Raw genomic sequence first — 26,186 nt, 5'->3', positions numbered from 1 at the left:
CATATTTCCTGAAGCTTATTGGTGGAAATTCTCTCTCATTGTACATTATTTTTTTAATTTGTTTTTTATTTCAGCATATTACAGGAGTACAGATGTTTAGGTTATGTATATTTCCTTTCCCCACCCAAGTTAGCTTTAAACATGTCGATCCCCCAGATGGTACTGTCATTGTACTTTAATGCATATTTCTCTTTTGATTGGAGAGTTTGAATATGTTTTACATGTATGTGGAATTTATACTAGTTTTTGTGAATTGTGCATTCATGTCATTTGTCATTTTTCTGTTGAATTGCTTGTCTTTTGCTTTTTTAAAATTTTTCAAAATATTTATTTTTATTTTAATTGACGAATAGTAATTGTATACATTTATTGAATACAATGTGATATTCCAATACATGTATATATCTGGTTTCAGTCTGAAACATCAGTTCTTGGTGTGCTCATGGCCAAAGAATGACCAGAAATTTTCTAACTAAATTTATTTCATCCCCACCTAGAGGCCATCAAGCTACAAATTGCCCTACATCCTCTGCCAGCTCTGACGCCTACCTCCTCTTCACACCTACACCTACAACAGTGTAGTAAGAACATACACTGAAGTTCCCTGGAGAGACCCCTGGAGAAGAGGCCACTCCAATACAAGAGGCCACTCCAATAGGGATCTTCATCTTCACTCAGCAGGAAGCAGTCAGATGAGTCGACATCCCTACCCAATGATTTGGGGCTCTAGAATAAAGAGTGGGGACATGTTAGGGAGATAGTGAGGGATTCCAGGTCTCCTACGAATGAATGTAGGCCCTGGTCCTGGTGCCACCCCACCTTAATACTGTCCCGAGTGACTGCCATACCTGGGGGAGAAGTGGATACTCTATGAATCTGCCAATCAGAACTTAGCATGCCAACTGCAAAAGAATGCAGAGGATTCTTTAGCCTATGGGCCAAGCAGCATAGGTACAATAGAGTCTGGAAATTGACCTAGAACAACCAGCTTTCAGAGAGTCTCATGGAAGATCTGCATGCATAGTAAGACTCAAGTCATATAACTCCCAACTGTCCAATTAAAGTGGTGCCATGGTGACATCTAAGCCATGAGGGTGGTCTCAATTTGGACACTATAAAACAAGACAAAGACCATAGCCACACCCTTCCTTTTGCTCTCGCTTTGCTGTGACAATGGGTCCAATCATCATGTGTGGCATATGTATCACACTTTGTAAACCTATATCTTGCTCTTTCTTGCTCTGTAATTCTATCATTTTCTCCTCAATAAACTGCATTTTCGTGCTTGCCTAACTTTGGTGCATCTGGTCATGCTTGTCTTTTTCTTATCAATTTCTAGAACCTCTTTACAAACTAGGAATATTAGCTCTTGTCTGTGTAAATTAGACAAATATAAGTTGTAAATATTTTTCCATTTATCATTTTCATTTATCATTTAAAAAATTATGATGATTTTTTTCTTTTGGCCACGAGAAAGTTTTTGTTTGTTTGTTTTTAAAGTAACTGACATTATCAATATTTTCTTCTTGGGTCTGGATTTTTAGCCATAGTTTAAAAGGTCTGTCCTATCCCCTCAATTATATAAAAATCTACCTGTGTGTTCTTATTGTCCTTTAATAGATTTTTTTCCCACATGTTACATTTATTCTGGGTGTTCAGTATACATTACATCAATCTCTCCACATCTACTCTCTCCTTTGCTTTTTGCTGAAATACTTTAAAGCAAGTCAATTCCAGATGTCATATCAGTTCACCCCTCAATACTTCAGTATGCATAGCTAACTAATAGGACTTATTTTTCCACATAACCACCATGTCATTATCATACCTACCAAAATTAATAATAATGTCTTGATAGCATCTAATACCCAGGCTAGGTTAAATTTTTCTTAATTATCTCAAAGATATCTTTTTACAACTTTGTTTTTCTCATCAGTATGCAAAACAGGGCCCACACATCATGTTTGATTGTTAAGGCTCTTAATTTTTTTTTATTCTACATCCTCCTGCTTTTCCTCTTAAATGTGCATAAATCGAAGGAGAACCAAAAGAGTGCAGTGTTGCTTTTGAAACTGCTATTTAGAGCCTCCTCAAATTGTTTGTGGAAAGAAAGAGGATTTAAACAAACAAATTACATTTAGCTTTTCTCAAGCATATTTAATTTCAACAAGGCACATAATTCATAAAAAGTAATTTGTTTTTGATAAATCTAAACTTTATGGAATTAGTCCAGGATTCTTCAAATAGTTTTTTGTGAACATACTGATCAGTTCTCATTTTATATACTTATTGTTATATTTGAAATATTTTCTAATATTTCAAAATAATTTCAGGAATGTATCATAATTTGAGTACAGTATGTACAATGATCCTGGACCAGTGTGGCTGGAGTATAGTGATCAAGTGTAGGAGTGACTTGAGATGAGATGAAAAAAGAAAGGAAGATGCCAATCCATGCAGGGCTTTCTAGGGCCATTAGGATTTTCTTTTTTATCCTGAGAACAATGAAAAGTTATTGAAAAGTTTTAATTTTGCAGCTGCACACCATCAACTCAGGAAATTCTTAATATTTCTGTGTGTGATTAACTATCTCACATACAAATATACAAGGGAATGTAAGCTATTTGGCTCTCATCAACTGATACGTGAGTCAAAACTGAGTAAATGTTTAAAAACTGAGTAAATTATGTCGTCAAGCCTGGAAACATGGCATTACATTTCTCTCCACATTTCTACCAACTCTCAAAGTTTATGCAGAACTGGAATTGACCTTCTACCTGACATATTCTGGTTTTAAAAGTTTCTATTTAAAAGAAAATAAGTTATATTTACAAAAAAAGAAAATTCATATAGTCATTATCTTTTCAGAAGTAACTTCAGTGCCATTCATTTTCTTCTCATTTACCTCAGATGCACGTTTTTTTCTGTGATTAGAGCTGAAATTTCACTTAATATTAACCAAATGAGATTTAAGGTATTAGCAATACACAAATGGGATGTTAAAATAAAAACAGATTCCCCTGAATCACAGTAATAATATGCTATTTTTCTGACAGCTGTACACAATTTTTCATACTTATATCAATCTCTCAAAATCAACCTTCTTGAAAGGCAAAATACTGTCACAGAGAGAACGTCAAGATTAAAGTCAATCAGAACAGGATCACAAACCCAATTCTACCACATATTTAGTGTAACTGAGAGTCACAGTCTGAGTCTTTTTTTATGTAAAAAATGGGTATAATAGTACCTAATGTGCAGAGTTGCTATGAGGATTGAGTGAGATAGCTTATATAAAACATTTGACACACAGTAGATGTGCAATATAATTAGAACATGTTTATTTTTTTTTGAAACGAGATCTCTGGCCTCAAACTCCTGGCTCAAGCAATTCTCCTGCCCCAGCCTCCTGAGTAGCTGGGATTATAGGTACACACTGATGGTCCCGGTTTAATTGTTTTATTGTTATATTTAATATACTACTGATGGTAGATTTGGGGAATTTGAGATATATTAGCATTTCTTACTATATGTATTAACAGTTAGCTGATAATATCTCATTGATAATTGACATATTTCATCAATCATATATCTTGCTGATAATCACTCATGAATAGTGTTTGAGGGATCATTGCTTTAACTCTTTATGCCCCTAGTGCATCCACTTATACTTTTATAAGTTAGGCAATTAACATTACTAGACAAAGTCATTATGTGAGATCTTGCTTTACTTTCTTAATGTATTTAGCTGTTTTTTCTGTTATACATTTTTTTCTTACTAGAAAAGTAATGTAACTAAATGATTTCCTCTTCCCAGGCCACATCATCATGTTTTGAGCTATGCTAATAATCATCAAATAATATTTCTATGACTTTGTATGCACTTGCTTTAGAAGTATCTAGTACCCTCTCTACTTTACTCTACTCATGGACCCAGTGCATCACAAATGCTTAGTGGGCATCTCTCAGATGCTATGTGGGCCAATCCTTTTGGCTATTATTATATAATGCCTCCCCTTCTCTTCCTTTCCTACCTATAGTAATACCTCCTATGCCAAAAATAAAAATAAAAAGCTATGGAATCCAGGACCCCTTAAGGCACCACTCACTACTGATGATTGTTGAAGGTTCTTGCTGCTGATAGTACTCCTGGACATTTTTATATGAAGGTTGTTGCTGTCTTCTGCCCTTGCCTGGGAGGGACATCTTTTTCTCTCTTGATATCCTTCTAGGACTAAAAAAATGAATTCTTTTGTTTCAAAATATTAAGGGGGTGCAAATGTTTTAGGTTGCATGGAATCACTTCTGTAATGCTTGAGTCCTGGCTATAGGTGTGCCCATCACCCAAATACTGTCCACTGTATCCATTAGGTAGGTTTTTGCCCCTTCCTTCCCCCACCTCAGTTGATTTCCAATGAGTTTTACTTCCTTCTGTGCACATGTGTGCTCATCAGTTAATTCCAGTTTAATAGTGAGTACATGTGGTGTTTGTTTTTCCATTCTTGAGATACTTCACTTAGGAGAATGGTCTCCAGTTCCATCCAGATTATGGCAAAATGTACTTCATGGTATACATACACCATATTTTATTAGTCCACTCATAAATTGATGGACAAACCTGGCGTGGATACAGAGAGAAAGACACTCTTATACAATATTGGAGGGACTGTGAAAAAATGAGTTTTTATACATGAGCTGGGTCAGTAACAAGTCCAACTGAGTGATATATACTTATTCTGTAATTATAGTCACCCTTTCTAATGGAGCTGATTCATTTTCTTTAAACTCATCTTGAGTTCTTTGACTTCTCTTCCCCAAGGACGAATTCATTTCCAGGAGGTTCTTTGGCCCTTCAGGTAGCTAGAGTCTTGACATTGCTTTTCAAACCAATTGTCTAAGTATTCCAGACATGACAAAAGCCTAAATGGAAGAGAGGTTGGTTGCATGCTGAGACCCCCTACAACTTCCTTTTCCTTGTAAAAACTCAGTAGCACATGCTGCAGCCTATACCTTCACTCAGGAATTGAGTCATGCAAGAATGGGAAAATAACAGTCCTTTATCTGGGCATGCTAAGCTTTGTTTACAGGCCCAGATTCTCACATACCAAATAGCCCTGGACTTTGTGACATCCTCCCACAAGCTGGGTGATAGAACAAAGCTGGGCTATAATCCAGATTTCAAGTTACTTCTAGTGTGAATTAGCATTCTTTTTCAAGATGAGCATTTTCCCTTCAGTTCTTGATCCCTTTTACCCTACAGACATAGGCCTCCAGTTTCTTTGTTTCTTTCAGAACTTCCCTGAGGCCTCTTTAGAAGAGCCACATGTTTAAAACCACCATTCATTGGAAAATCCTATGGTTGGGGTAGGCAGACTACCTAGCTTATGATGACAACTGCTCCAACCTCATTTCTGATTCACTCTCTACCTTAGCTTCTTTGTTTACCATGGACATCAGATATAGTCCACTGTAAATGTTTCCTAGGCAAAGGATAGTCTCATTTACCAGCCTTAGTCCCCAAGCACTGGGCTCACCAACATGGAAAAAGTCTTTCCCCTGATTCATCTATAGACAATAGACCCTAAATGTATACTCTCTGTATCAGATCCACCCCATTCTCCCAGCTCTTTTTTTACAGGCAGTGACCTCAAACTTTAGCCCCACTAGGTGGAGTGTAAGTGTCCACCTGTCATTCATTTAAAACTGGGCAGGGAGACCCAAAATCTACACTACTCATCAACCATCTTGAAGTCCCTGGTACCACACTTGAGCACCGATGGCACTGCTGTGGGCCACAGTGGTATTTTCATCTGGGAATTTCCAGATTCAGTTTCTCACTTCATTTAACCACATGCTAGGTCAAATTTATTAAATCTCCATTCTCAACAGCCAGGCCAAATTAGAGGTCTATGCACAGTCAGGACTCCTACCAAATATCTAAAAATGAAGGGTAAAAAAATTGGCATTTTTCTTAGGACCTTCATTGTCACATGATAAAAATGTCATGTGCTTGCTCCAATAACCCTTTTGCTCTGCTCCTACTCCCTGTTTCCTGGTATGTTCAGCAAAGTCCAATCAAAATTTTTTTAAGTTGTGAAACTCTTGAGAGTTATGATAGAGTGGTTCTGGATTTTTGTGTATCCGTCACTTGGAGTACTTTGCATAATAGCCCATATAGAGAGAACCATTTCTTCCATAAAATCTAGACATCTGTGATTAAAGCCCTCTAATTTGGGGCATGATGGGTGAAAGAATTGGTTTCTCAGGGTCTGCTCTCGTAAGTACTGCTATCTGGTTTTAAAAACAAGAAATCTTTGTTCATTAACTCTGTGGGATTGTCATTAAGGATTATTTCCAGATAAGCTGCCAAATGTAGAGGTCTTTTGCAGTATGCAGAAGTTTCAGAGTAAGTTTCATGTCTTCAGTCATCTTTGACAAACAAAACAAAACAAAAAATCCAGGTTCAAATTAGTTCTGGGGTCTTTTATCTTTTAATAGTCACAGTCATTTCTTAATGCTCTCATGAATACGTGCTGTTATTCTCTGAGAAAAACCAGATGTTTCTATTTTCCTTACACAAAGCAACGCAAAACTTGATGTAATACATAACTTGCTACTTCTAAATTATGTCATTCTTAAAGTAAAATCTCCATCATAGTAGAATAATATTTTTCAAATTGTAGATCATAACCCATTAAGTAGCAAAATCAATTCAATTGCTCACAAACAATATTTTTATAAAATGAAATATAATAAGATAAAGAAATATAAGAATATATGGATTTAGAAAAGTAATTATTTTGTGAAACTTTTGTTTCAGTTATATATTTATATGTGTGTTGCATATATGTTTGCAGGATAAAATTATAAAATGTATTTCATCTGTGGAAATAGTCAAAAGGCATTTGAAATTAACTATCATAGAAGAGTCACCAATTCCCAATGTGTGGAAGGCACTTTTCTCTTAGCTTATCATGCTATATATCTGTCCTCTACCCCATAAGTTCAGGCAGCAAGGGTTTATGCAGGGTAACATAACTGACAGCTACTACAGATACTGTCTGTAGGTAAGTCTAAGTTTTCAAACAGGCTTGCCTTCCCAGAATCCTATGTACTCTGGGAATCCCAAATAGACCTAATTTAATCCATGGAGATAGTTTCCATTCCTATAAGTAGAGCACCTGAGATGACATCTGCATATCTTTTTTGCAAATCTTGGCCCTCTAGCATAGACTGAAGCCTTTAAATTATAATCAAGGAACATCACCACACATTTATGCCCAGTCATCTGAAATCTAATCAGAAAGTGGTATTCAGTCCCTTCTTAAACACAGGCAAGTGGTTGGAGACAGTAAAAGGCAAGACAGAATGTGGTATCCTGGAAGTGAGTGCCAGCAATGATACTGAAATGACTGTTTGTGACCTGGTTAGTCATGTAGCTGGGCTAGTTGAGGCTAAGAATGGATAAGCCTTTGTTTCACTTCTCTGAGGTTATTCTTTGCATGATGATATGTTGAATAGCATCACCATGAAACTAGTTCTTTTCTATAGATCTTTTCAAATTGTCTATACCCAGGTTGCTTGGGACTTTAAATATCCAGCATCCATGTTCTTCCAGTGCACTGAGAAAGGCATTGCTGTCATTTGGGACTACTTATGCCTCTAGGTAGTTCATGTAAACAACCTCCTTTCCATTAGGTGGTGTGAAGTGGCAGAAACTCCAATTTTCCTTTGAAATATCCTTTTAAACTGCTAAAGATAATTTTTTAAATCTTTATCAACTCTTGGAATCTGGCGATTCATGTTCTACAAGTACAATAGAGTGATTTATTGACTTTCTAATATGCCATACTGTACATATTGTATCTGGTCATAGTAACTGTAAGTATGATAATCCATGCCCACTGAAAAAATTTCCAGACTTTTTCTTATTACAATAATAGGTAAAGTACATGGATGGAAAGATTTGGTAATAATACCATTAGTCAATCATCTTTTAATATGATTTGTCAGATCATCAATCTCTGATAAAGCAATTTTCCTAGATCAGTGGCTATTAACTGGAGGCAATTTTGCCACTAAAGGGACATTTATCAATGTCTGGACACATTTTTGGTTGTCACAACTGGGGTAGTGATGCTACTGGTATCTAATGGATAAAGGCCAGGGAGGCTGCTAAGCATCACACAGTGCACAGAGCTGCCCCCCGCCCCCCGCAGTATTATTTGGCTCAAAGTGTCAATGGTGCTTATTTTGAAAAATCTTGTCCAGATACTCACATTTGAGCTTAACATTTACTTAAATCATTCATACTTATAGTAAGCTATTCTTTTATACACCCCTCTATTTATATAGAGAGTATACCATGGCAATAAACCTGATCTTCCTTTTTAACTTTTTATTCTACTTTTCAGAACTTGAAGAGAATGCAAAATCAAAATTAAGTTAATTTAGGTCTTCCTTTAAAAATTTTTATTATTTTTATTTCTATATTTCAGAACATTATGTTCGTACAAACACTTTGGTTACATATATTGCCTTTGCACTACCCAAGTCAGAGCTTCAGGCATGTCCAGCCCCCAGACAGTGTGCACCACATCCATTAGGTGTGAATATACTCATATCCTCCTACCCCCTCCCACCTGTCCAACATCTGATTAATGTTACTTCTATATGTGCACATAAGTGTTGATCAATTAGTACCATTTGGTGGTGAGTACATGTAGTGTTAGTGTTTCCATTCTTATGACACCTCACTCTGAAGAATGGACTCCAGCTCCACCTAGGACAACACAAGAGACATCAATTCACCATTGTTTCTTATGGCTGAGAAGAACTCCATTGTATACATAGACCACATTTTATTAATCCACTCATGTATTCATGGGCACTTCGGTTGTTTCCACATCTTTACAACTGTGAATTGTGTTGCTATAAACATTCTAGTGCAGATGTCTTTTTTATAGAATGTATTTTTTTCCTTTGGGTAAATATCCAGTAGTGGGATTGCTGGATCAAATGGTAATTCTACTTTTCATTCTTAAACTTGGAATTTTCTAGGATAATGCCCAGGAGAAAGAAATACAGATTGAAAGTTGTTTGTTTCTCTTTGTCTCTACCTTCTGGTGAGCTAGTCGGTATGAAACAGATAAGGAGAGTTTTGTTAAGGATCCGCCATCAGTCTGTTGCTGAAAATAATATTCTGGGACTTAAAAGTGCTAAAATTAGCCTCAATAAATGCTATATACACCATAGCAGGGTTGATTCAGTTCATCTCATGGCTGATATGCAGGAAATTTAATGAGTTCAATTTTAAATATGATAAGCTTGAGGTGCCTGTGAGTCATCAGGTAGAGATGTCAAGTAAGTAATTGAATATATGTAATTCGAGGGAGAAATAGAAATGTGGGCATGATCAGGTGATAGATGGTAATTGAATCCATGATAGTACATGAAAACAGCTAAGAAAAAGGTATAGATTCAGAAAGAAACTAGTCCATACTAAAATCTTAGGTACCTCCAATATTTGATGTCAGGAACAGGGTCAGTCAAAGCTAATAATCTTTCCACTATATGAGGCTGTCTCTAAGACCAAGATTTGCATTTAATCATGAAATAAAATTTTATATTATGTATATTATGTATATGTCAGACAATATTGTAGCACTTGGAATACACGAGTAAAAAAACTGACAAAAAAAAACCACAACAGATCTTAGGTGAGGTTATAATCTACTGAGTTTTTTAAAATAATAAAAAAAGACACACGTTGACAGCTCACCCGGTAGAGTGGAGGACTGTAAGGGTTATAATGAAACAGGGGTTCCAGAGATCTTCCCTGCTATAAAGACTCTGGCTCTCTGAGAACCTCAATTGCTCTACCTTCAATATTAGTAAGAAATCATAGGTACCACCCTATTCTACCCTTCCCCCTACCCTAGCTTCTTTGCTTGGTGTTTGCATGTGACTTTCACTTTTCTAAAAATTTGCCAGTTATCCTGAGCAAATGATAGAGCAATGCAGTAATTAGGGAGGCATTGACCTTGAGTGAAAGGAAGGAGAAAGAATGTCATGTAAAAAGGAATGAGAGGCATTCATAATGAAATAAATAACATTATGGACCCAAGTTCAGATAAATGTACAAAGAAATCTCAGTTCCCAGATGGACAAAATATAACAAAGATGAGACAACATAGCTACAAAATATAGGAGGGAGTGAGGGTAAATGGGTGGCCCTGGTTTGAAAATGCCTGCATACATTAGAGGGAAAGGAGGTAAAGTCAAACAATCATCTTTCTGATTCTGTATCTTTCATCTTATTATCTTGGACACAGTTTTACTCCCATCAGGCAACAAACTGATGTGAGTCAGACCACATAACAAATACATTGAATTAAAATTTGATTATGAAGCTTTAGATTTTTTAGCACTTTTGAAATAGCCCTGTTATTTGAGGGCAGGGGTATCACTAATGGAAAGAGCCCGGTAACACTTAAAGACATCTTTTCTTCTGTTCCTTAAGATAACATTGATTGTGTGGGGTCTTTGTCTGCTTTTGTGCATCTCTGAAATTTGTATATCAACTCAAGAGACACTTGTAAACAAATATGAAACTCCAGGGCCTTATGTGGAAATCCAAGGACACTTGTAAAATAATTTCAGTTCCTAATGATTTCCTTAGTTCTTTGCAATGCCCACAACTGCTGAGAATTGGAAGCCTGCACAATAACCTGTTTCGAGTCTCAGAAGTATATTATTGTACCAATCAGTGAATCTCAATTGGAGATCTCATAAGAATCTCCAGGGTTTGGAACCTTTACAATGTACCCACTCCCCTTCCCTATCGCCTGTAGATTATGGTATTTACCACCTAAGATTCACTGCTGTAGTGAGATACTGTTACTTATGAAAAAGGGTTTCCTCCCTTAGGTATGTTAGGAAGATAGAAAGGTTGAAGAAGACTTACCTTTTTGACATTTTTACTATATTCAACAGATACATTTAATTGACAAACTCCCAGTCTAAGCAGCAATGAGTTTTCCAAAGCAGTGCTATTTCCAGACTAAAACAAATTAAAAAACCATCAAAAGTCTAGAAATAAAATCCCTCAGCCAGAGCTGTCCAGTAGAACATTCTACCCGTCTGGCTAGAATCTGGTTAGGAATGAACAGTACTGGTTATTAGGCACTATTCCAGTTACTATTGCTATGTAACAACCCCCCAAACTCAGTGGAATACCACAATTAATTTATTATGCTCACAGATTCTGCTTTAGGATTAGGAATTTGGAATGGACATAGCAGAGATGGATTGTCTGTGCTCAACAGTGTTTGGAGCTCTCCATGGAGAAGACTCAAAGTCTTGAAGGCTAACATCATCTAAAGCCTCATTCACTCCTATGTCTGATAGTTGATGCTAACTGTCAGCTATGATCTCATCTGGGGCTGTAAACTGGAACACTTATACATGATATCTTCATGTATCTGCCTGGACTTTGTCATAACTTGGAGACTGGGCTCCAAAAGCAACTTGTGTCCAAATAATCATGAAGTGGAAGCTCTATCACCTTTGATGTCCTAACCTTGGAAGTTACGCAGCATCACTTGTGCCAAATCATAATCCCACTCAGATTGAATGGGAGGGAACATAGACCCTACTTCTTGATGGAAGAAATGTCAAAGTCACATTTTAAGATCATGTAGGATTGGAGATATTAATGTAGTTGTCTTTAAAAACTACAATCTGCCACAATCTGCCCACTGGCTACAATTAACACCCTTACCACATGCAAAATAAACTGATCCCCTCCTCCAGGATCTCTAAGTCTAATGGCATTATGACAGTAGTTCAACTCCCAAATCTCATTATCTAAATCAGGTCCAGGTGCAGATGAAGGTCCTAAGGTTTGCTTCTTTGGATACAGTTATCTTGATATGAAGACGTGTAAACTAGAATTGCAAGTTATCTACTCCACACATCCAACATATAATTATGGAGGCAGACCTAGAGTAACTGCTTTGGACCCTCTCATGGAAATGGGATGGTAGAGGATAGAAAATATGCAGCAGTCACTGGTCCATAACAATTCTGAAGTTTAGCTAGACACATATTGCCAGTTCCTTGTTCTGTCATACTGCTTGGGAGTTACTCTGTATAGCTCCTCATTATGCCTTTAGTCTCTTGATTCCACCCTCTGTGTCATCTTTCTCTGTTTCATAAAAATGTATTTCATGTTTCCAGCTGAGTAGTTTTCTCAGTCTGCTTCCCCCTGTAGTAGTCTGAGAGCACAGATACTCCATTTTGCACTGTCTCTATTCCTTTCAGTCCAACCTGGTACACAACTTCTACAGCTCCTTGGAAAACTTTGTGAGCTTTCTTTATACAAATATATAATCCACTCCATTAGACAATAGCCACACTAAAAAAGACTTCTAAAGGCTTTTCTTACTTGGTCTCCCTCTGAGACTGCTATGGTATAACCCCCTTAAACTTATTAGGAGCCCCATTCTTCACCCCAAAAATGATATGTAAGATATGTCTTTAAGATCCTTAGAGAGTCTTTTGTCTATCTGAAAGGTTCTAGGAGTAAGTGGCTTACATCTTTTTGAGGTTTTAACAAAGAATCTTACAATCCCAACCTGGTTTTGACTTTTGGCCTAAAGTCTTTTCTTGATTTGAGAATCACTGTATGGAAAGGCAGAGAAAGAATTATTTTAAAACCCACAAAATCCTGTATTCTTTTAATGAGTCAATTGTTTAGCCCATATATTTCCTTTTGCATTTTATCATATGAAGTGAAAAGATGCCTGGTGGCACTTTCAATATTTTGCCTACATAACTCTATAGCTAGATCATCAAGTTTACTAGATATATATTCTTGTTTTCCACGTTACCACAGAAGGATGTTGCTGACTTTCTGCTACTACAGAATAAGGGTTTCCTTTCCTTCAGTTTCCAATTTTCCTTACTTTCCTTTAAAGCCCTCGCCAACAGCCCGTTCAAGGTACTGTAGGCTTTTTCTACTTCTTTCTTCAAAACCCTTTCATTTTCATCTGCTGCCTGGTCCTAAAGCTAGTGCTACACATGTTCAGGTTTTGTTATAGCAGAACTCTACTTACAGGTGCCAAGTTCTATTTCAGTTAACTATTACCGAGTAACAAATCATTCCAAATACAGAGGCAAAAAACCACCACCATTTTATTATGCTCACAGATTCTGTGGTTTAAGAATTTGGGAAGGACATAACAGGAATGACTTGTTTTTGTTCCAGAATGTCTAAGGCCTCAGCTGGCAATACTCAAAGACTGAGGGATAGAACCATTTGAAGTCTGATTCATTCATATGTCTGGCAGTTGATATTAGTCATTGGGTGGGGCCTAAGCTGGGGCTATTGGCCTTGTAGCTTATCCATGTGGCTGTTTGGAGACTTAATTTATAGATATCAGTTTGAGGGCACCCATCATCATGTGTTCAAGGGGTCAGTCATTGCAACTTGAAATAATCAGAGCAATCAGAAAACACAGCTCATGTCTCACACAATGAGCACTAATCTTGTGCCAACTCAAGTTCAAAACATGCATGCACTAGGTAGCCAAAACCTCTAGGTGGGAACATTGTCATGCAAGCCTAGATGACATAAGGTAGCAAAGGCCACTTAATCCCTAGAGATCCTGTACCCTGGGAATGGTATAGCCATCCATCAGCAGTTGGAAATAACTCATCAGACATGAACACCTAGTAGGTGGTTACATATAACATTGTGTGAGATCCTCTGTGAAAGACACTAAAGACTCTGTGTAGACTATACTGGGAGCCCATTCTACAGAATGAGTGGTTGAAGGTGTCAGCACAAAAAGTCTGTACACAGGTTATTTGCCTCTGATTGCCATATGACCTTTTTAAGACATTGATAGTAGAGGCAAAGTCATAAAATGTAACCAAAATGTTTGTACCCTCATAATATCCTGAAATAAAAAATAAACAAATAATTTACAAATACATTGATAGTAAATTTTCAGGTATTTCTATTGATCTTTTATCTGGAATGATATCCTTCAATAAACCACAAATGTTCCTGAATCAAGGAATGTCCAACAAATCCTAAAATTGGTAAGATACCCTTTCCAAGTTGATACAGAGCTCTAGACATACAGATACAGAATTGGCAATTTCAACTCTGATTTAAACTTTGGGCTGAGGCCTCAATCATTGTGATCATAAAACAAGTGAATCAGCATGATGCTAGCATGTCAGCTGTTGCTGATATGTGTTAGCTCTGCTTCACTTATGGCCATATCCAGGCCTACCCTGATCTATATCACAACATTTGCTTCCATTTTTACTATTAAACACACTGGAGTCAAACTTATTGCAGGAGTATACTAGCCATTCAGCAACTACAATGGCCATTTAATTCCTGGGGAAAAAATTATATTGAGTACCCTTTACAGGAGGAGTTGATAACTACAGTTCATAAACCAAATCTTATTTGCTATCGTTTTTTAATTGAAATTTTTGTTGAGATAATTGTAAATTCATATGGAGCTGTAAGAAATAACATAGAGTGGTCCCATGTACTTTAGCCAGTTTTCCCCAATGGTAACGTCTTTCAAAGCTATGTCACAAATTGGCTATTGGCATGATACAGTCCCATTGTCTTATTCATATTTCTCCAGATTTTCATATACTCATTTGTTTGTGTGTATTAAATTCTATGCAATTTTATCACATGTGTAAATTCATATATAAACTATCACAGTCTAGATACAAAAAAAATTAATCACCAAAAGGATCCCTGTGTTATGTTTTTATAACTACAACTACATATCCCTCCCACCTCCTACCTTGTCCCTAGTCCTGGGCAATTGTTAATCTGTTATTCATTTCTAAAATTTTATCATTTCAAGAATATTATATAAAAGGATTTATAAAGTATGTGACCTTTCAGGCTGGCTTTTTTACTCAGCTTAATTCCCTGGAGATTCATTCAGACTGTTGCATGTATCAATAGTTTGTTCCTTTACATTGCTGTGCAGTATTCCATGGTATAAATGTCCCATAGTTTATTTAACCATTAACACATTGAAGGACATCTGGGATTTTACAGTTTTTGGCTATTATGAATAAAGCTGGTATGAACATTCCTGACAGGTTTATGTGTGAATGTAACTTTTAACATTGCCTTCTGGGAAAATGTCCCAGAGGCCAATGGCTGAGTCATATTGTACTTGCATATTTACTTTTATACAGAACTGTCAAATTCATTTCCAGAGTGACTGTACCAGTTTACATTATCACCAACAATGTATACATGATAAAGTTTTTTCACATCCTCACCAGAATTTGCTGATGTCACTATTTTTTTATTTTAGCTGTTCTTATAGGTATTTAGTGATAGCTTCTTGTGGTTTAATTTGCATATCTCTGATGGCTAATAATGTTGAACATCTTTTTATGTGCTTATTTGCCATCTGGAGATCCTCTTTGATGAAATTTCTGTTCGTGTCTTTTGCCCACTTTCTAATTACTTCTCATTGTTTAATGCATGTGGGGGGATTTGGATTGAGTTTTGAGAGTTATTTATATATATTATACCTATGTCTAATATGTGATTTGAAAATATTTCCTCCTGTTTGTAGCATGTCTTTTCATCCTTCTCACAGCATCTTTCATGGAGTAAAAGTTTGTAGTTTTGATGAAGCACAATTATCAAATAGTCCTGTTATGAATCATGCTTTCAATGTCCAATATAAGAACTCTTTGTCTAGTCCTAGATCTTGAAAAATTTCTCCTGTTTTTATTTCCTAAAAATTACAGAGTTTTATATTTTACATGTAAGTCCATATTCCATTGTGAGTTAATTTTTAAAATAAGGTGTTAGATTAAGATCCAGGCTCATTGTTGCCTGTAGATATCTAATTGTTCTAGCACTATTTGTTGAAAATTTTACCCTTCCTTCCTTGTGGACTTGTTTTTGTACCTTTGTCAAAAATCAGTTGTCTCTATCCATTGATCTTCATGTCTATTCTTTTGCCAATACCACTGTTTTGATTATTGTGGATGTATCATTAAGTTTTAACATTCTATGAAATGATTCAGCAACCCCTTCCACTTTATTTTTTTCAGAATTGTTTTAGCTATTCTAGAGCCTGAGTATTTTCATATATATTTTATAATAAGCTTGTCTATGTCTACAAAAAGCTTGAAATGTTAATAGGAATTACATTAAATCTATAGACCAATTTGGAAAGATGTAACATCTTTTCTATATTGAGTTTTCCATTCCATGAGCATGGTATGTCTGTCTATTTATTTAGGTCTTCCTGAATTTCTTTTATTAGTATTTTGTATTATTTTTAGATTTTCTTTATTTTTTTATTTCAGAATGTTATGGAGGTACAAATGTTTAGCTTACATATATTGCCTTTGCCCTACCTGAGTCAGAGCAACAAGAGTGCCCATCCCCCAGACACTGCGCACCATACACATTAGGTATACATATAGCCATCCCCTCCTCCCCTCTCCCACCTGCCCAACAACTGATGAATGTTACTACCATATTTGCAACATACAGAACCTGTATATATTTTAAGTGTATACTTTAATATTTCATTTTCTCTGGAACAATTGCAAATAATATTGTGCTTTTAATTTTACTTTCCACCTGTTAATAGTTAGTATATAAAATGCAATTGACTTTTGTGTGCTGATCTTGAAGCTTCAAATATTACCAAACCCACTTGCTAGTTCCAGAGATTTTCTTAAAAAGTACAGCGGATTTCCTACATAGACAATCATGTCATCTGCAAGTAAGGACAGTTTAATTCCTTTCTTTCCACCTGTGTACCTTTCATTTCTTTTTCTTGCCTTATTGTGCTGGCTAAAACTTTCTGCACAATGTTAAGAAAGAATGGTAAGAGCATGTATCTTTCCCAATCTTAGGTGGAAAGCATTCAGTCTTTCACCATTTACTGTGGTGTTTGTAATAAGATTTTTTAGATGCTCTTTGTCAGTTTGAGATAATTTCTCTCTGTTGCTAACTGGCTGAGAATTTATCATCAAAGTGTTACATTTTATCAAATGTGTCTTCCACTTATATTGAAATGATCATAGGATTTTTCTTCCTCAGCCTATTTATATGATAGATTACTTTAATTGATCTAAATGTTGAACCAGCCTTGCATGTGTGAAATAAATCATACTTCGTCATAGTATGTAATTTCTTTAATATATTGTTGGATTCAGTTCACTAATATTTTATTGAGAATTTTTACTTCTAAGTTCATGAGAGATATTAATCTGTAGTCTTCTCATTTTATACTTTGTTTTGGGTTGCAAGTTAATACTGGCTTCAAAAAATTAGTTAGAAAGTGCTCCTTCTTTGAATTTTTGCTAGAAATTGCACATAATTTATTTTAATTATTATTTAAATGCTTGGTAACAAGGAAAATTTTACTTTGGTTAAGATTTCATAGTTTGTGGTTTTCAAGAAACAGGTATATTTCTTATAACTTATAAAATTTATGAGAGTAAATTTGTTCATAGTCTTATCTTATTATCCTTTCAATAGCTGAAGAATCTATAGTGATATCCCAGTTTCATTCCTGATATTGATTTGTGCCTTTTCTATTTTTACTTTTGTCAGTCTTGCTAGAGGTTTATCAATTTTATTGGTTTTCTTTAAGAATCAGCTTTGTATTTCATTGATTTTTCTCTAATTTTCCTGTTTTCAACTTTATTGATTTTTTTACTATGCCTTTATTATTTCATATAATTTCTGCATGCTTTATGTTTGTCTTGCTTCTTTTTTTAGTTCCTTGGAGAAATTAGAATACTGATTTGCTATCTTGCTTCTTGTTTAATGTAAACATTTTGAGCTATGAATCCCCCCCCAACCACAGCTTTAACAGTACCTCCTAGATTTTAATATGCTTATTTTATTTTATTTTAGTTTAGTTTCCATAGAGACTTTCTCATTGACTAATGGTATATGTAGAAGTCTTTTATTTAGTTTTCAAGTATTTGCAGATTTTCCAGATATTTTTTCCTTATTTACCTCTAATTTGATTTCCTTATGGTCAGAGAAAAGATCTGTATTATTTCTATTCTTTTACATTAGTTCAGGTGTGTCTTGTGGTGCTGGGTATGATTTATCTTGGTGAATGTTCAATGAGGGCTTGAAAATTGTGTATTTTGCTGTTTGTTAGATGCAATATTTGATATGTGTCAATTCAATTTCATTGGTTGATCATATTTTTCAGTTCTTATTTATCATTGATGACTTTCTGTCTAGTAGTTTTATCAGTTGCTAAGGAGGGTATGCTAAAATTACCAACTATTCTTGTGAGTTTGTCTCTTTCTCCCTTCAGTTCTATTAAGTTTTGTTTCATGAATTTGTTTGGGGGCTCTATTGTTTGATGTGTATAAATTTAGGATCATCATGTCTTCCTGGTGAATCGATCCTATTATTATTAGGTTATGTCCCTCTACCTTTAGTAATTTATTTGCTCTGAAGCCTGCTTTATTGTATAGTAATGTAGTAATTCCTATCTTTCTAAAATTATTATTTACGTGATAGATCTTTTTCCATTATTTCTTTTACTTTCAAGCTACCTACATTTTGAATTTATTTTATTTTTATTTTTTTAGACAGAGTCTTGCTTTGTCACCTGGGCTAGAGTGCCATGGCATCAGCTTACCTCACAGTAACCTCAAACTCCCAGGCCCAAGAAATTCTTCTGCCTCAGTCTCCTGAGTACCTGGGACTACAGGTGTGTGCCACCATGCCTGGCTAATTTTTTCTTTTATATATATTTTGAGTTGCCTGGCTAATTTCTTTCTTTCTTTTTTTTTTTTTTTTTAGTAAAGATAGAGTCTGGCTCTTGCTCAAGCTGGTCTCAAACTCCTGACCTCAAGTGATCCTCTGGTCTCAGCCTCCCAGAGTGCTAGGATTACACATGTGAGCCACTATACATCCTTGAATTTAAAGTGCCTTGTAAACATCATATAGTCAGGTTAATTTTTTTTGGTACACTGCCAATCTCTGTATTTTTATTGTTGTATTTATACTGTTTTATATTTAAGGTTATTATTGATATATTAGTGCTTAGGTCTGCTATTTTACTATTTGTTCTCTCTTTGTTCCCTTTGGTTCTCATTCCTCTGCTTCTATTTTCTTGGCTTTCTATTTATTACTTGAACATAGTTTAGGAATCTATCTTGAGCTATTTATAGTCTTTTTGAGGGTATATTTTGTATAGTTTTATATATATATATATATATATATATATATATATATATATATGCATTTTGTTGTTGTTTTGTTTTTGAGACAGACTTTCACTCTGTCATGCTGGGGCTACAAGCACATGCCATGATTGCTTGGCTAATTTTTGTATTTTTAGCAGAGATGGGGTATTTCTCTTGCTTAGTCTGGTTTGGAACTCCTGAGCTCAAGCAATACTCCTGCCTTGGCCTCCCAGAGTGCTAGAATTATAGGCATGAGCCATGGCACCCAGCCTATTTTGTATAGTTTCACAGAGCTTGCTCTAAGCATTGCAATATACATATGTGACTTACTATAATCTCCTGGTTTCAACATTATATCACTTTCAGTGAAGTATGGAAACCATACTTACACTGAGGTCCTCTTACATTCCCTGCTTTTTAAATATTATTGTGTGAATATCAGAGGATGTATACTTTCTGTTTCAATAATCAAATATGATTTATAAATCTCAAGAGGAAAAAATAATCTATTGTATGTGCTCATATTTCTTTTTAACAGCTTTATTATGATATAATTCAGATACCATATAATTCACTCACTTAAAGTATAAAATTCAATGCTTTTTGTATAATAGGTTTATATAAAATTTTTTTCTGTCTTAGTCCATTTTCTGTTACTATAACAAAATACCCTAGACCTTATACCTCATAAAGAAAAGAGGTTTATTTAGCTCATGGTTCTGGAGGCTAGAAAGTTCATGATCAGGTGAGTGAGGGCCTTGTTCTCTTTTATAGAGTGGCAGAAAAGCATAAAGGGAAGTGGCTGTGTGCAAAGGGAAAGGAGATAAAAGAGGCTGATCTGCTTTATAACAATCCAGTTTCCACAAGAAGTAATCCAATCTTATGAGATCTAACCCAATCCCCTGAGAAAGACATTGATCCATTTTAACCTAATCACCTTTTAAAGACCTCCACCTCCAACATCATACATTGGAAATTAAATTTCAACATGAGTTTTGTCAGAAAGAAAGAAAGAAGACAAACCACATCCAAACCATAGCATACCTTAATTATTTTTAGAATATTTTTCCCTCTAGAGAGAAACCTCATACTCATTAGCAGTCACTCTTCATTCCCCCAAGTTCCCTCTCCCTGCCATCCTCAGGAAACCAAAAATATATTTTCTGCCTCTATATATGTCCTTTTCTAGACATCATTTCACATATATGAAATCATATCATTTGTGATCTTTTTGTTACTGGCTTCTTCCCCTTAGTATAATGTTTATAAGGTCTGCCCATATTGTAGTATATATCACTACTTTATTCCTTTCTACTGCTGAGGAATGTTCCATTGTATTGGTATATCATATTTTACTTATCCGTTTATCAGTCGGTAGACTTGTTGGCTATAATGAATAATGCTGCAATAAACACTTGTGTATAAGTTTTTGTGTGGATGTATGTTTTAATTTCTCTTTAGTATATATCTTGGAGTGGAATTGCTGAGTCATTTCAAATACTTTCCCTATTTTTAAATTAGGTCATTTGTCTTTTTATTATTGAGTGGTAAGGGTTCTTTATATATTATGAATAAAAGTGCCTTATCAGATATGTGATTTGCAAGTGTTTTCTTTCATTGTATGGGTTGTCTTTTCACTTTATTGATGATATTGTTTATAGCACAAAATAATTAATTTTGATGAAGTCCAATTTGTCTGTTTTTCTTTTTTTGCTTGTGCTCTTGGTATTATATCTACGAAACAATTGCCTAACTTAAGGTCATGAAGATTTACTCCTATGTTATATTATAAGAGTTATATTGTTTTAGCTCTTACATTTAGATCTATGATCCATTTTGTGTTAACTTTTTGTGTATGATGTGAAGAAGCAGTTTAATTTCATTTGTTTGTACGTGGATATCTACTCTTCCCAGTGCCATCTGTTGAAAAGAGTATTTTCTGTCTATTGAATTCTCTTTGCACACCTGTTAAAAATCACTTAAGCATAAATGTAATGGTTTCTTTGTAAACTCTTAATTCTATTCCATTGATCTATAAGTCTCTCTCTGTGCCACTATCTTAATTAATATTGCTTGGTAATGAGTTTTGAAATTGGCATCTCTGAATCATTCAACTTTATTTTATTATATTTTATTTTTTTATTTCAGAATATCACAGAGTTAAAAATATTTAAGTTACATGAATTGATCTTGTGTCATTTGAGTAAAAGTTATAAGGATGCCTATCACAAAGATAGTGTGCATTGTACCTGTTAGGTGTGAATTTAGCAGTCCCTCCACCTCCCTCCCACCTACTTGGTTTCTGCTGAGTTTTACTACCATATGTGCACATGAGTGTTGACTGATTAGCTCCAGTTTATTAGTGAGTACATGTGGTGCTTGCTTTTCCATGCTTGTGATACTTCACTTAGAAGGATGGCCTCCAGTTCCATTCAGGTTGTTATAAAGGATATTAGTTCACCATATTTTTTATGACTGAGTAGTACTCCATGGTATACACATACCACCTTTTATTAATCCATTCATGAATTTGATGGGCATTTGGGTTGTTTCCACATATTTGCAATAGTGGATTGTGCTGCTATAAACATTTGTGTGCAAGTGTACTATTTTATAAAATGGTTTTTTTTTTCCTTAAGGTAAATAGTAGTGGGATTGCTGGATCAAACAGTAGATCTACTTTTAGTTCTTTGAGGTATCTCCATACTACATTCTATAGAGGTTATACTAGCTTGCACTCCCACCGACAATATATAAGTATTCCTTTCTCTCCACACCCACACCAGTATCCATTGCTATGGGACTCTTGGATAAAAGCCATTTTCATTGGAGTTTGGTAATATCTCATTGTGGTTTTTATTCGCCTTTGTCTGATGATTAAGATGTTAAACATTTTTGTCATTGGATTATTGGCCATTAGTCTACCTTCTTTTGAAAAGCTTCTGTTCATGTCCTTTGCCAACTTTTAAATGGGGATGTTTGATGTTTTCTTGTTGATTTGCTTCAGTTTTTTTGTAGATTCCGATTATTAGTGCTTTATTGAATGTATAAAATGCAAATATTTTCTCCCATTCTGTAGCTTGTCTGTTTGCTCTATTGATTGTTTCCTTGTCTGTGTAGAAGTTTTTTTTTTAATTTAATCAGGTCCTGTTTAGTCATTTTTGTCATTGCTGTGATTTCCTTTGTGGTATTCTTCATAAATTCTTTGCCTAGGCCAACATATATAAGAGTTTTCCCAACTTCTTCTTCTACAATTCTTATACCTTCATTCCTGAGGTTTAAGTATGTTATCTATCATGAATTAATTTTTGTGAGTGTGAGAGGTACGTCCCATTCCAGTATTCTCCACGTGGCTATCAAATTTTCCCAGTACTATTTATTGAATAGCGACTCTTTTCCCCAGTGTATGTTTTGTCTGCTTTGTCAAAGATCAGATGGCAATAAGAGGATGGTTTTATATCTGGGTTCTCTGTTCTGAGCCCTAGGTCTATGTCTTTGTTTTTGTGCCAGTACCATGATGTTTTGGTTATTATATCCTTGTAGTATAGCGTGAAGTCTGGTAAAATGATGCTTCATGATTTGTTCTTATTGCTTAACATTTCTTTGGCTATTTGGGGCCTTTTCTGGTTGCAAATGAAGCATAGGATAAGTCTTTCAGTTTTATACTTATTAGGGTAGAATGAGGCATGACTGCTAATGGGTAAGGGATTTCTTTTGGGGGCTATTTTAATGTTTTAAAAGTCAATTGTGGTGATAGCTGCAAAACTCTGTATATATACAAAAATACTGACTTGTACACTTGAAATGAGTTAATTGTATGGTATGTAAATTATATCTCAATAAAGCTTCCCAATGAAACAAATCTAATGATGAAATTTGGAGCTCTGTTATCATAAATTTAAAATACTCATTAAATCATTAAAGAAGCCAAATTTTAAATCCAAAACTCATTTCAACACTCAAGTTCAATATGAAATCAAATAATAGTGTCCAAAATCATCGTGAAGGTCCTAAACTGGTTGTAATCAATGCTTGTAAACAAAAAGCACAATAACACAAATTGAGAAATGGCAGTACAGCCCATAGCATGATTTCTAACAGACTAAAGTTCAACGTTTAGTCAGCTGCTGTGTTTATATTAGACAAGTTTTGTAATATGCATAAACACTGTTTTCTAGTGTCACTCTTTTTTGCCAGATGTAAATATATTCATAGATTCATCATTAATAGATTCATTCATTTTTTTGTACTCATTGAAAACAAACTTAGGTATTTTGATGCTCATTGTAATAAAAAAATTAATGGAAATTCAATTTTTTACTAAAAACCTAAACCTTTTCATATGTAAAATTTTAATTAAAATATTGAAGTTGTTGAAAATAAAAAGATAAAAACAAAACTATTATGTTAAATTGATAATGGTTTTAATTTTTCATATATATATTGGTATATATGCTACATGTTTGCCAGTCTGATCTAGTGAGCATCTTATGAAAGAAGGCAAACATATTTCACAAATTAGCTGGATGTTCCATACCTGCTCTTGTTTGCCTATAATGGTAGCTGGGAAGTTCATATTTTCTCTTCATGCTGGGCACTCATAAAGACCCAATCCCAGCACAGTTCATTTGCAGGGGTTTACTTGACTGTACTCAATGTAGTATCCTACTTCTCTCTAGGCAAGGAAGAAAAAAGAAATGGCACCCATTCATCACTGCCAGGGACATATATATGCTACATGGACAGCAAATTGTTCAATTATATAAAAATCCCAGGCAGCTGCACTGAGCCTTGGGAACAATGCCAGTGTCTCTAATATAGCAATTCTTCTTAATGTGTGGACACAATACCATTGGTAGTCCACAGATAATTTGAGAGGACACATTGGCAAATATTTTAATAGTTATGTATTTGCTTTCATTTGTATTAATATTATGAAAAATAAATAATCATCTAATCAAATTTGTGTTTTAACAATATTACTCTTTTTTTAGACAGGGTCTTACTTTGTTGCCCAGACTAGAATACAGTGACATGATCATAGCTCACTGCAGCCTCACACTCCTGTGCTCAATTGATCCTCTTGCCTCAGCCTCACAAGTAGCTGGGACTATAGGTGTGCCCCACCACACCTGGTTAATTTTTAAATTTTTGGTAGAGATGGGGTCTTGCTATATTGCCCAGGCTGTTCTCAAACTCCTGACCTGAAGCAATTATCCTGCCTCAGCTTTCAAAAATGCTGGGAATACAGATGTAAGCCACTGCACCTGGCCAAAATATTACCTTTTTAGACTGAGAAAAATTATAGAATTATTGGTAATTCCTTTACTTGGAAAGCTCATCCCTTATTTTGTCTTTACCTCCTCAGTAAGCCCTTTCCCGAATCTACCCAAGACAACACTAGTAGCTTTTTACTCTGGTCTTCATACCATTTTGTACATATCTTGATTATATAACATTTTGGATTATGATGTAATTTTTATAGATATACATATATCTACTAGACTGAGAGCTCCTGAAGAATCAGAGTCAAATCTTTATATTGTTAGTACCTGATACAGTGGCTGGACCATGGTAAGTGCTCAGTGAATATTTGTGGAATGAATGGATGTGAATTACAACTGTGGTCAGGATAATTGCATTCTACAAGCATTGATCTGGTAGCTATTTCTCAGTTGGAGGCAAGATGGCACTATGTCCCAGGGAGAACTGAAAATTTAAAACTGCAAGACAGGAAACCAAACATAATTAATTCTCCATCTAATTAATTACATTAGCAAAATTTTATATGCTGAGTTTTCTTATAATAATGGATTTGTGAACTAAGATTCAAAAGCATTACTACTGAAAAAATAATAGTTTAAAGAACTGTAATGTAATTAAAAGAGAAGAGGCTCTGGAGTCAAACTGATCTGAGTCTGAATTCTTGCTCAACAAATAGTAGCTGAATCATCTGTAAATTGAGGACCAGAGATAATTCATATTATATAAAGCTTAACAAAGTACCTGGAACTTAGTAAGCCCTCAGTAAATGTGAAATATTATTAATTTAATCTGGAGTAAACTAGGGAGTATGTTACTAATAATCTCCAAGTATTAACTCTGACCTAAGAAAAAAAAATACAAAGAAGTACAGTTCTACCCTCTTACCTTGTTCCCATTGCTACCTCAACTCCCTCTCATGATAATATTGTGATGATTACCTTCCCAATTTATCCTAAACACCAGTCTAAAAATGTGGCTGGTCTTTCTCTCTAAAGTTCCTAGTATAGATCTTCCCTATTCAAGGAAATAAATCATTTTCTAATTCACACGTTCCTGGTAGCAAGGAGATAATTGTTTCTAATTAAAAAGCTTTTTCATCCAATTTCTCCTGGGTTAGAGTAAATCACAATGCTGTCAAGCCAGGAAAGTACTTAATTAAGCAGAGAAGGTGACAATGAGTCAGTGTACTTTGTTGGAAAAATTACAGGCCTAAAGTTGAAGTAGGAGATCCAATTTCTAATCTTAATTTTTCTAATAACTTACTTAGAAATCTTAGGTGAGTCACTTCACCTGTAGATGGTAAATTCTATGCTGAGACTCTGGCTCACATTTTTTAAATAAATAAATAAATACATACATACATACATACATAAAACTGTATCCCCACTCACTCCTTAAACCAAATAAATTTCAGAGGATCAAATAAATATTTAACTATGAAAAGTGAAAATATATAATTTCTACAGAGAAGTATGAATGGATGGGTCTATGCTTTAGGAATGGGGAAATTCTTCCAAAAGAAATGCTATCCAGAAGCCATAAAGAAAAATTGATAAGACTACATAAAAACTTAGGTCTTCTGTCTGGAAAAATACTACTATAAAAAGCTCTAAAGATGTTAGAAAAATATCTAATAGAAAAATCAAGGATATGGTCAAATATTTCACAGAAAA

This window comes from Microcebus murinus, chromosome X (assembly GCF_040939455.1).
Source record: "Microcebus murinus isolate Inina chromosome X, M.murinus_Inina_mat1.0, whole genome shotgun sequence".
In the NCBI taxonomy this organism is placed as follows: domain Eukaryota; kingdom Metazoa; phylum Chordata; class Mammalia; order Primates; family Cheirogaleidae; genus Microcebus; species Microcebus murinus.
Note: the sequence above shows the minus strand (reverse complement) of the source record.